The sequence below is a fragment of the Hemitrygon akajei genome, chromosome 6 (assembly GCF_048418815.1).
Source record: "Hemitrygon akajei chromosome 6, sHemAka1.3, whole genome shotgun sequence".
NCBI lineage: Eukaryota > Metazoa > Chordata > Chondrichthyes > Myliobatiformes > Dasyatidae > Hemitrygon > Hemitrygon akajei.
Window position 1 is genome coordinate 130,125,056 of NC_133129.1, and position 12,931 is coordinate 130,137,986.

Sequence of the window (12,931 nt, forward strand, 5' to 3'; positions counted from 1 at the left end):
CAGTGTCAGGCTGAACTATTTGTACTAGTAACTAAATGCCTAACTAACTGACACTTTTTGCCTACATAACATCCATATTCCTCTATTTCTCACATACCCATGCCTTTTAAACCTTTTGCACACCTCTATTGTATTTGGCTCCACTACCATCTCTGGCAGAGCATTCCATGCATCCACCATTTTGCAAAACACTTGCCCTTTGGAACCGACCCCCACAACTCTAATGCATGATCTATCATATTAGAAAGAAGTACAGTTGACGTTTCGGGCCAAGATGTCGACTGTACTTCTTCCTATAGATGCTGCCTGGCCTGCTGGTTTCCACCAGCATTTTGTGTGTGTTGCTTGAATTTCCAGCATCTGCAGATTTCCTCGTGTTTCTGTCATATTAGATTTTTTTCAAGCCTGGGCTGAAGGTACCTTCAGTCTACTCTGACTATGCCTCTCATAATCTTATAAATTTCCATCAGATCTCCCCTTAGACTCCATCACTCCCGAGAAAACAAATCAAGTTTGTCTAACCTCCCAGTCTGCGAACACAAATTTGGTATCAGCAATATTTAGAGACTTAATAGGTAAGAAATTTATAGAAGTGATTTAACTCAGGTTGGATCATGACAGCCATAATTTCTGGTTGAAGCCATACCCAATTATTTGCATGAATTTTGTTCACGTCTCTGAAATTCCTCTGGTGTCAGGCACACATGTAAGGATGTCATGAATTGCAAAATGGCTGTTTCCTCTCTTGCTGATAGAAGTTTGTGTTTGATTTTGCATCCTGCGGCCAACCTTGAACAGTCACAACAGAGATGGAATCTGACTGAGCTACTTTGGTAGGTTTATGTCTATTTAACCTAACAGTGTGCTGATAATGGGAGGTTGGTCCATCGTCCGCTCAAGACCACAGCGACTACCTTCTACAGTATCTAGTGGTAAGAGGTTTATTCAGTGGCTGCCTCTGTGGTGACAATACTGTCAGCAGCTTCTTACTGGAGCCTTCATTCTGGCAATGACTGTCAAGGTAGGTAGGTAGGAGTAATGTGCTCATTTGCAAAGTACTTACTCCTATGTGGTCCTCAGAAATATTATCTCCTATCTAGACTTCACTAATCAGCAATATGTTCACTGCTTCAGGCTTTCCTCACCCTTGAGATATTTGACATTCATATGGGAGACTTTTGACCACGTCATCGTGCTTAGAGTGCACGCCCCGTGGTGGTTAATACAACAACGACTCTCAACTACTTCACCACAAGTGGCCGATGTAGAACTCTGCTACATCTCCCAGTCTGCAGCTCGTTGCAGCTTCAGAGACCTCAGCCAGGCCCTGCGGCACTGTAATTGAGATGATTTCATCTACCTGCCTCAGGAGAGCATCAGGTGGCAGTTTTGGGCCATGGGATTTGCCTGCACTCTGCTGGCTTCTCACGAGTGCAGATCGTTACTGAGAGTGCTCAGTCATCTCGAAGGGTTCCCATCAATAACCCTTTCCCTCAACAGGAAGGATTTCTAGTCCGTCAGTGTCCAGTTGTGTGTGGATCATCGGGAGAATTTTCTATTGGCCAGCCTTATGCTTCCAAGAAACATGGATGTCCTTCATTCTCATGGTATCTAAACATCCAGAACCTTACTGTGACCACCACTGCCCAGAGTGGTGCAATGTTCCCTCTAATTTGCAAAAATCTAGTGCTGTGCAATTTTTTGCCCAGTGACAACAACATGTCCACACTGAATTTTATATATGGAGGTATTCATTTTAACAGCTGGCAAAACACTGTCAATAAGAACTTTGATCTCCTCTGGGTTTGATCATTTTCACTCTCGTTCATCGACACTTCCACAAAATATACATGGCAGGTAATGAGGGATTTTCTGGCTGGAGCTTTTGCACACCATCCGTATTTGATTCACTTGCTAAATGACTCTTTAAAAAGTCAAGTTTCCAAATATCACTCCACTTTTTCCCACTTGCAAATTCTCCAGCAACTTTTGCATTGTGACAATACATGCAGGTAACAACAGTTACTGAATTGAACATAAATATTTCTTGTAGCTGCATGTTCCTGACCTAATGAGCTTTCAGTGTAGCAGTTACTACTGTCTCATTAAGCCATTCCACTTTAAATGATTTGCAATTCATCCCCTTTTCTTCTTTGGAATTCAACATGGTGAATCAATAATTTCTTCAATAAAAACAGTATAACTAAGCCAGTTCTAAAATCTGCAGAAAAATCATCGCAAACTCCACATTGTCAACACTGTCCATATCAGAAACCGGAAAAGGAAATGTGATTGTGTATGATCATGAAATATAATTAACATGCCAATGAGGTAAATGGTGACAACCTTCTGTGTGCAGTTTAAATTTTATTGTGCACTAGTGGCAAAAGATCTGTGTGCGCGCATATGTGCACACCTTAGAGAGAGCACTGGAGGGAAGGTTTCCAAGGAAGAGGGTGTACTCTCTGTATCTCGGAACCCAGCATCAGAGTCAGGTATATTACTCTGACATTTGTCATGAAATCTGTTGTTTTGTGGCAGAAGTGCAGTGCAAGACATAAAAGAAGTTAGGAAAATAGGTTCGAAATAAAATAAGCCACGATTTAATGGCAGCGCACACCTGTTGGGCCAGATGGCCTAATTCTACTCCTATATCTTAAGGTCTTATGATCTAAAGGAGAATCAGTGGCAATCTCAATACTACTTACTAGAGCAAATCACCTTACCACTTTGCAAATTGCTTCAAGCAGTGAATTTCAGTGGTAAAATCCGGATGCAGTGAGGTAAAATGAGCTTCCTGCTCATTCCCATTCTCTCCCATCCTCCTCCATCCTCTTCCATCCTCTTCCATCCTCTTCCATCCTCTTCCATCCTCTTCCATCCTCCTCCATTCTCTCCCATCCTCTTCCATCCTCTCTGTGAAAAGGAAACAAAATGGATCTCTGTATTTGGGAAACTCTATCTGGTGGACTGGGACAATCCTGTTTGTTCACATGAGACATCATATTTAATGCTTGTGTATTAAATCTAAACAACTCAACTCTTGAGATTGGCTGAGGAAAATATTTATGGTGCCAATAGAGACTCTGATTTTGTCTTTGAAACGACAAGACCTAGTGGGAATTTCATTATATTTGTAGTCCTCAGTTTTCTTTTCTTTTTAAATCTTTTTATTAATTTTTAAGTAGTCCTCAGTTTTCTGTCAAGGACTATTATGCTTCTGTATCTTCAGATATTTTCTTTCCTGTTAAGGTCTATTGTTGCCTCTTCTGGTCTTAAATAACTATCTCATGCAGAGACCTACAGAGAAGCTAACATGAGCTGTCCTTGACCAGTTCACATTGGTGAACAATGATTTCTTAACAAAATGCTTCCCATAAACAAAAGCTGCTTCCTGTGTAGCTGTAACAGAAAAACCTGACATCAGATAGTTGTAACACAATAAACGTACTTGTGTTAAACAAGAGTGCAATTGGGCAAAATTACTATTTACATGATTATCTATAGGATATATATAATAAGCAGACAGAATAAGTATGTTAAACTTGTTGATATGAAGGCGATAGTGCTCTGTGACATTTTTCCATGACCCCCTTAGGTAATGGAATGAACAGCCAGGATATTAATCTGACATTACAATCTTTACTACGCGACCCTGAGCAGTCGCATTCCAAAGATGACATTCCTGTTGAACCAGCAGCATTAAAACCTTCTTATTCCTAATCAATGATCTGTGTCCATCAGCATTACCTAAATCACATACACAACATTTTCATTGCCTGACGTGTCATTTTATTTTTCCTTGTTCTTGCTATGTATTTATTCTGTAAAGTACATTTCATGTGGCTGCATCCCTGACAGGAAGATATGCTCAGGGGGCTTTCAGATCAAAGGGCAAGGAAAGAATTTGTTTTCCTAGAGCCCTCTCATTGTGCCTTCCAGTACTTCTGCGGTGTGACTTACTTTTCCAAGCAATCTTTTGTTGCATTGCATGTAGGAAATGTAGTATCAAACCCTCACAACTTCAGCAAACTCCAGTGTTCTTTACAGACAGTGGACTGATTAAGGAAGAGCAGAGACTGCTGTACAGCAGATAACTGGAGCAGTGCAAGGTCCCACAAACAGTCGTCAGATAATCACCCATGATTTGCTTTAGATGTTTACTCAAAGATAAGTATTGTCCGAGTCTCAGATTGTCATCTACTTTGAAATGATATTTGAAGATCTTTTGCATTCACCAGAGAGAAAATATTGAATCTCAGTTTAATCTCTCATCCTCATGTTATCACTTCTGACTCTACACACTTACTCTTGACTGCATTGCAGAATTAGGCTGGAATTTGTGCTCACTTTTCAAGAAGGCATGCCAGCGGCTCTACTTCATTATGAGCTTGAGGAGATCTGGTACAGTGTGCCGCTAAAGACTCTTGCAAATTTTTATAGCTATCTGGTGGAGAGCGTTCTGCTTGGTTGCATCACAGCCTGGTATAGCGGCTCCAATGAACAGGACCGCAAGTGTTTTCAGGCCCACCGTCAACGAGATCCTAAAGGTCCTCACCATCCAGCATATGGTTTCTTTGTATTACCTCCATCAGGAACCTGAGGACCCACACTCAATGTTTGAAGTACAGCTTATTGCTCTCCATTGTCAGATTTTTGAGTGGTTCATGAACCCACGTAAACTTCCTCATTATTCATTTTTTTTACATGAATTACTTACTTTTGTAATTTATATTAATTTTATGTCTTATACTGTACTGCAGCCACAAAACAATAAATTACATGACATAAATCAATGATAATAGCCTGATTCTGAATCTGTGACTGGTGAGAAGACATTATTCAATGACTGAAAGATTTTCCTGAAGGTATATTCACTAAATAACACAGTTAAAGAAGATCATATGTGATACTTTTATTACGTCATCTCAGATTACTTTCAAACCAAGGCAGGGTAGACACAAAGCAACTTGACTCATTCAACCACTTTGATAATTTAACTTCAATACAATTTGAAACAACTGAATTTTTAGTTCATCCTGGGGTCAAAAATTTGTGAGCTAAAATAGTCCCCTTTTACTCATTTTCCTACTTGAAAAACTTGTCAATCTTTGGTTCACAAATGAAGAGGCCACCAAGAATATTGGCAAGTTATTGAAATGTACTAATCCTATTGGTTGAGACAGGTTTATTTTTCTGTGGCAAAGGTCACATTCCTGAAATAAGTACAACTGACACAGGTCAAGAGTTACTTCACTATCTGAATACCGACATGTTGAACTGACAGTATTAACTGAGAGGATGGAGGCCCTAGGCTCACTTAAGCAGACAAACACACTTTGCACCTTAATCAGTTCCCTGCTTTCTTATCTACATGCTGTGAGCGTAATTCCAAATATTCATAAGCATTCCTAATGTTATAAGCACAAGAGATTCTGCAGATGCTAAGAATGCAAAGCAACTCATACAGAATGCTGGAGGGACTCAGCAGGCCCGGTAGCTTCTAAGGAAATGAATAAACAGTTAATGTTTCAGGCTGAGATCCTTCTTCGTGACCGGAAAGGGAGGGGGAACATGCCAGAATAGGAAGTTGGGGGGAGGTGATGGAGGATAGCTGGAAGTGATAGGTAGAGCCAGAGGGTGGATAGGAAAGGTAAAGGGCAGAAGGAATCTGATAGGAGAGGAGAGTTTACCATGGATGAAATGGAAGGAAGAGAGGATCCAGGGGAAGTAATAGGCAGTTGAGATGAAGTAAGGGGCCAGAGTGGGGAATAGAAGAAGAGGGGAGGGTGAGGGAAAAAATGTTACCGGATGGAGAAATTGATATTCATGTCTTTAGGTTACAGGCTACCCAGATGGAATATAAGGTGTTGCTCCTCCACCCTGAGAGTGGCCTCATCATGTTACAAGAGGAGGCCATGGAGTGACATGTCAGAACAGGAATGGGAATGGGAATGAGAATGTTGGGCCACTGGGAAGTGATGCTTTTGGCGGATGAAGCAGAGGTGCACGATGAAGAGGTGCCCCAATTTCCAATGGGTCTCACCAACGTAGAGGAAGCTGCATTGGGAGGATCAGATATAATAGACCCAGTTAGATTCACAGGTGAAGTGTTGGAAGGATTATTTGGGGTCCTGAATGAGGTAGGGAGGGAATGTATGGGCAGGTGTAGCATTTCAGCACCTTGTCAGAATAAGAGCCCAGATGGAGATTAGTGGGGAGGGACGAATGGACAATGGAATGATGAAGGGAGTGATCCCTGCAGAAAGCAGAGAGTTGGGGGGGGTGAATGAGGTAAAGATATGCTTGGGGGTAGGATTCCTTTGGAGCTGGTGGAAGTTGCGGAGAATGATGTATTAGATATGGGGTGTTATGGGGCGGTAGGCAAGGACAAGACAAACTCTACCACTGTTAGGGGTGAGGGCGGATATCCAGGAAATGCAGGAGATGTCGGTGAGGGCAGCATCAGTGCTAAAGAGAAACCTGGTTCTTTGAAGAAGGAGGACATCTTTGATGTTCTGGAAAGGAAAGCTGTATCTTGGGAACAGATGTGGTGGAGATGAAGGAACTGAGAAAAGGGAATAGCATTCTTACAGGAGAGAAGGTGAGAAGAGATATAGTGGAGATAACCATGGAAGTCAGTAGGTTTATAAAAGATATTGGTCAACAGTTTGTCTCCAGAGATGTAGATGGAGAGATCGAGAAAGGTGGGGGGTAGTTATAAAAAATGAACCAAGAATGGAACGGGTGGAAATTGGAGGCAAAGTTGGTGAAATTGATGAGCTCAGCAGGGGTGAGTTCATCAATGTAGTTGAGGAAGAGTTGGGAAGCATTACCGGGGAAAGCTTGGAACATGGACTGTCCTACATAATATAAATATATTTGTTGCAAGTTTATTAATGGTTTAACATGTGTAATGAAGAAAGCTCTAAATCAAACAATTGTGGAGTTGCAGGAAAAGTGTTTTCCTTCTCTGCCTCCAGATTCTAAACAGCAACAGTTTGGACTAGGAACCCTCCTTTGGTTGGCTCAAACTTCAATGGCAAAGTATCAATCACCTGTTGTATCCCCCTCCTTGATGTTTGACTCCAATGGCTAATCAAATGCATTTGCTATCTCAGCTGTCATGTATTCCATTCCCAACACGCTGCTGATTCAATGGACATCAAAAAGAAAATTCACTCTGGTTAATGATTCATCCGGTCGGATGGTACATACTGAGCATAGTTTATCAGTTTCTGGCAGCAGATATGGCACATTCCAAATACATGAGCACATCACTTTTAGCAATGTAGGATCACTGTAAAATAAGGGCAGCAACTTCATGACAGATGATTGCACCGCAAAGACCCCAGAAATATTAGATATCCTGTGAAAGTAAGTGCAGATTCTTCAAATGCTTCTAATTATTTTTTCTAGCAGAGTATTAAAGTAACATTATATCAGATCTCACCTTAGACATAAACATCTCAGTGGTATTAGTGACACCTAAAAGCAAAAGACAACAGAATTTAAAATGAGAAGTGGACTTGCAATGCAAAGCAAACCTTCAAAGCAATGGTAATATACATCACTCAGAAAGAAGTATCATATATATATAATATATTTTAAGGCTTTCTGTTGAGATTTTCTTTTGTGGTTAAACAAGGGCAAATATATTACTTTTTATCAGCAAAAGGCTGTCAATTTAAATTTATGTTTTGTTCTAGAGTCTGATGTCATAGAACTGAAAATACATTAAGAAGTGGTGCAAACATTAATGTTTTGGATTGATATTCCTTGCAGTCATTTAAAACTGTAGTAATGCCAATTTAATCTTATAGAACATAAAACACAACAGCCAAGTTCAAGCCCTTTGGCACACAATGTTGTATCAAACTTTTTAACCTATTCTGATATCAATCTACTCTTCCTGCTACATACAATTGCCCTTCATTTTTCCATCACCCATGTGCCCATCTAAGAGTTTCTTAAATGCCCCTAATGTATCTACCTTTACCACCACCCTGGCAGGGTGTAAAATGCACCACCATCCTCTGTACAAATAATTTACCTTTGACACCCCCCTATACTTCCTCCTCAAAATTATGCCAACACATTTTAGCCATTTCTTCCCTGGGACAAAGTCTCTAACTATCCACTTGATCTATGCATCTTATCATCTTGTACACCTCTCTTAAAGCACCTCTCATCCTCCTTCACTTCTGAGAGAAAAGCCTCAATCTATCCACATAAAACACAATTTCTAATTCAGGCAGCATCCTAGTAAATCTCCCCTATACTCCATATAAAGCCTTTCCTGCTTGCTTTAAAAGGGAGAATAAAGCTACAGCTATGAGGATATCTGCAGCATCCGGTGACCCTGTAATCACTGACCTCTGATCTCTGTCTCAGGGGCCGGCATCAGTCTGCCCTTCGAGAGATTGAATCCTTGACTTCCTAATCAGAAGACCACAAGCTGTGTAGATTGGAGATGACATCTCTACCTCGCTGATAATCAGCACTGGCGCACCTCAGGGATATGTGCTTAGTCCATAGCTGTACTCTCTCTACACAATGACTGTGTGGCCAGGCACAGCTCAAATGCCAGTTATAAATTTGCTGATGATACAACCGTAGTTGGCAGAATCTCAGATGGTGACGAGAGGGTGTACAGGAATGAGATGTACCATCTAGATGAGTGATGTCACAGCAACAACCTTGCACTCAATGTCAGTAAGACCAATGAACTGACTATGGACACCTACACCAGTCCTCATTAAGGGATCAGAAGTGGAAAGAGTGAGCAATTTCAAGTTCCTGGGTGTCAACATCTCTATGGACCTAACCTGGACACAACATATTGCTGCAGCCATAAAGAAGGCAAGACAACAGCTATAATTCATTAGGAGTTTGAGGAGATTTGGTATGCTACAAAAACCACTCACAAACTTGTATAGATGTACAATGGAGAGCATTCTAACTGGCTGCATTACTGTCTTTTCAAGTCAAGTCAAGTCAGGTTTAGTGTCATTTAACTATATACATTTATATATAATGTATATAACCATATCATGTATATAGAAATGAGATAGCGTTTCTTCAAACCAGAGTGTAAAACGCAGTAGTGCACATAACACATGATAACTTATGAAGGTAAGGATAAAATCTACAGCTGAATCACACATAAATAACAAACTAAAGTGTATTAATATTAAATATTGTAAGGTACAGAACAGATTAACCAGTGACACTTCAAATATGATGTGGCAGGGAGTTCAGAAGCCTCGTAGCTTGGGGTGGAGGAGGGGGCAGCAGCTACTGTACAAGATCGAAATAACCTCAGAAAGTGATAAAAATTAATCAGCTTCATCATGGGCACTAGTCGCCATAGTGTCCAGTGCTTCTTCAGGGAGCGATGCCTCAAAAAGGCGGCATTCATCATTAAAGACCCCCATCACCCAGGATATGCCTTCTTCTCATTGCTACCATCAGAAGAGAAGTACAAGAGCCTGAAGGAACACGCTCAACAATTCAGGAACAGCTCCTTCTCCTTTGTCATTCAATTTCTTAATGGACATTGACCCAATGAACACAATCTCTCTACTTTTTAATCTCCATCTTTTTTGCACTATGTATTTAATTGAACTATTTAATATATATTAAACTTACTGTAATTCAGTTTTCTTTCTCTCTATTAATATGTACTGATGCTGTAAAGTTAACAAATTTCATGACATATTCCGGTGATATTAAACCTGATTCTGATAAAGCTTCCATATCCTTCCAATCGTGAGGTGATCAAAACTGAACACAATATTCCAAGTGTGGTTTAACCAGAGATACAACATTACCTTGCAGCTCTTGAACTCAATCCCCCGACTAATGAAAGCCAACACACCATAAGCCTCCATTGGCCTTCTTAACAACCCTATCAGCTTGTGGGGTAACTTTGAGGAATCTATTGACTTCTCTAACTTCCATTAGTGCCCTTCCTCCCTTTCTTACCCCATCCCTGATTTATTTATTTCCCCCTCCCCATTTTGTTCTCTCTCTGCTCATCACTCTGCCTGTTCTCCATCTCCCTCTGGTGCTCCTCTCCCCCTTTTTTTCTCCCTGGGCCTCCCGTCCCATGATCCTTTCCCTTCTCTGGCTCTGTATCCCTTTTGCCAATCACCTTTCCAACTCTTAGCTTCACTCCACCCCCTCTGGTCTTCTCCTATCATTTCGCATTTCCCACTCCCCCTCCTACTTTCAAATCTCTTACTATCTTTTCTTTCAGTTAGTCCTGATGAAGGACCCGAAACGTTGACAGTGCTTCTCCCTATAGATGCTGCCTGGCCTGCTGTGTTCCACCAGCTTTTTGTGTGTGTTGCTTGAATTTTCAGCATCTGCAGATTTCCTCGTGTTTCCTGTTTGCCTGTTCTGGTGAATATTTTGTGGTAAAAATCTCTGATTCTTTTTAAATATTATGGAGCACTAAAGTACTTACTTCCAAATTCTACCAGCATTCCTGCCTCAGTCAACATATTAAGTAATAAATTAACTTGTTATTCAACTCTCTGATGTTCCTCTAACATTATAAATTCAGAATAATTACTGTGTGGAGTCAGATGAATTGTCACATAAGTACATTGTGTAAAATAATTTGTGATATCCTGTGACAGTAGACTGAATAATTTTAAAAGATGACATAAGCATTACCATTCTTGAAAGTATGCAATTAATTTGCTGTTTGAATTTGAAAATAATATTAATGAGAGAGACTCCTACAATACACAATATAGTATTTCACATTCATTGATATGGTCAGATTTAGCAATATTGGGACTGAATTGTCTTGAGCATCCATTGTGGAAGCTGTGAAAAAATGGTACAATTTCTGCAGATTTCCCAAACACAGTTGCAGTGAAAAGCTGAGGGACTCTGGTGAAGATTCAGTTTCAGTTATGTCTAATTTTGGAAATCCATGCTGAAAGGAAGACAGTGATGAAAAAAAATCTCTTTCTTTTTTACAACAGCCAATAACAAGAAGTGGTTTAGGGTTGGTGGAGGAAAGCACAGTGACAATGCACTCAGCGAAAAAATAAAATGAACAATCACACACAAAGAGTTGGTAAATTGAATTCCTTTCATGCATACATGCAAAGATAATGTGGAATTCTCAGAGAGATTTTCAGAGCTAACAACAGCATCTCAATAGACAGTAAGCAACTCTTTGCACTGACTGCCGAATCACTTCCAAAAAGCAGACTCGGTATTATCGATTGGAGAAGCATCAGGAAACATGGAAGAAACTCAGAATTGTCACATTAGAAATTGTTGTTGGACAGAGGTATTTGAACAAGTAAGGGACGAAATTTGAAAATTGTTGTAGGAAAGACTGAAGAAACTGGAATGTGTGAGGGTAAGATGCGGGAACACGCACCAGTCCTCATAGAGGATTCAGAAGTGGAAAGAGTGAGCAATTTCAGGTTCCTGGGTGTCAACACCTCTGAAGATCTATCCTGGACCCAACATATCAATGCAGCTACAAAGAAGGCACACAATGGTGCTACTTCATTTGGACCTTGAGGGCATTTGGTAAGTTTTTCAAAGACACTCAGCAAGTTTCTACAGCTATATCGTGGAAAGCATATTAACTGGCTGCATTACAGTCTGGTATGGAGAGAAGGGGAATACTGCACAGGATCAAAATAAGCTACAGGAAGTTCTTAACTTAGTCAGTTCCATCATGGGTACTAGCCTCTGCAGGACATCTTGAAGAAGCAATGCCTCAAAAAGGTGGCATCCATCATTAAGGACCCCATCCCACAGGGCTTGTCCTCTTCTCATTGCTACCATCATAAAGGAGGTACAGGAGCCTGAAGGCACACACTCAATGATTCAGGAATAGTTTCTTCCTCCCTGAAAACTGATTTCTGAATGAACATTGATCCCATGAACACTTCTTCACTACCGTTCTTTATTATTAGTTTTACACTACTTATTTAGAGTCTTAGAGAATTACAGTACAGAAACAGGCCCTTTGGCCCCTGTAGTCCATGATGAAAACCATTTAAACCTATTCCCAATTACCTGCACCAGGACCATAGTCCTCCATATCCCTACTATCCACATATCTATCCAAACTTCTCTTAAGCATTGAAATCGAGCGTTGTGCTGGCAGCTCATTCCACCCTCTTACGACCCTCTGAATGAAGAAGATTCCTCTCATGTTCCCCTTAAACTTCTCACCTTTCACCTTTAACCCATGACATCTGGTTGCAGACCCAAGCAACCTCAGTGGAAGAAGCCTCCTTGCATTTACCTTATCTATACCCCTCATAATTATGCATACCTCTATCAAATCTCATGTTCTAAAGAATACAGTCCTAACCTATTCAATCTTTCCTTATAACTTAGGATATAACTTCCTTATATCCTTCAGACCTTGCAATATCCATGTAAATTTTCTCTGCACTCTTTCAATCTTGTTTACACCTTTCCTGTAGGTGGGTGACCAAAACTGCACACAATACTCCAAGTTAGTCTTCACCAATGTCTTAAACATCATGAACATAACATCCATCTTCTGTACTCAGTACACTGATTTATGAAGGCCAATGTGCCAAAAGCTTTCTTTACAACCCTGCCTACCTGTGATGCCGCTTTCAATGAACTATATTCCCAGATTCCTTTGTTATACCAAACTCCACAGTGCCCTACCATTCATTATGTAAGACCTACCCTGGCTGGACCTACCGAAGTGCAGAATCTCACACCTGTCTGCATTAAATTCCACCTGCCATTTTTCAACCCAATTTTTCCAGCTGATGCAGATCCCTCTGCAAACCACTGTCCATTAATCCCCCAGTCTTGATGCGTGTGTGTGTGTGTATGTGTGTGTGTGTGTGTGTGTGTGTGTGTATGTGTATACACACATATAGTTGGCATCTATATATATATGTAT

General features: G+C 40.6%; 1 long non-coding RNA gene across 2 annotated transcripts in view; it reads right to left on the reverse strand.

Moving 5' to 3' along the window:
* Positions 1-12,931, reverse strand: part of LOC140729470 (uncharacterized) — a 101,631-nt gene that overhangs the window by 59,996 nt on the left and 28,704 nt on the right. For both annotated transcript variants that reach the window (XR_012099333.1, XR_012099332.1), the window contains exons 2-3: positions 7,454-7,488; positions 2,727-2,916 (exon numbers count right to left, since the gene is read on the reverse strand). This is a non-coding gene — a long non-coding RNA (uncharacterized lncRNA). The remainder of the gene's footprint in view (positions 1-2,726; positions 2,917-7,453; positions 7,489-12,931) is intronic.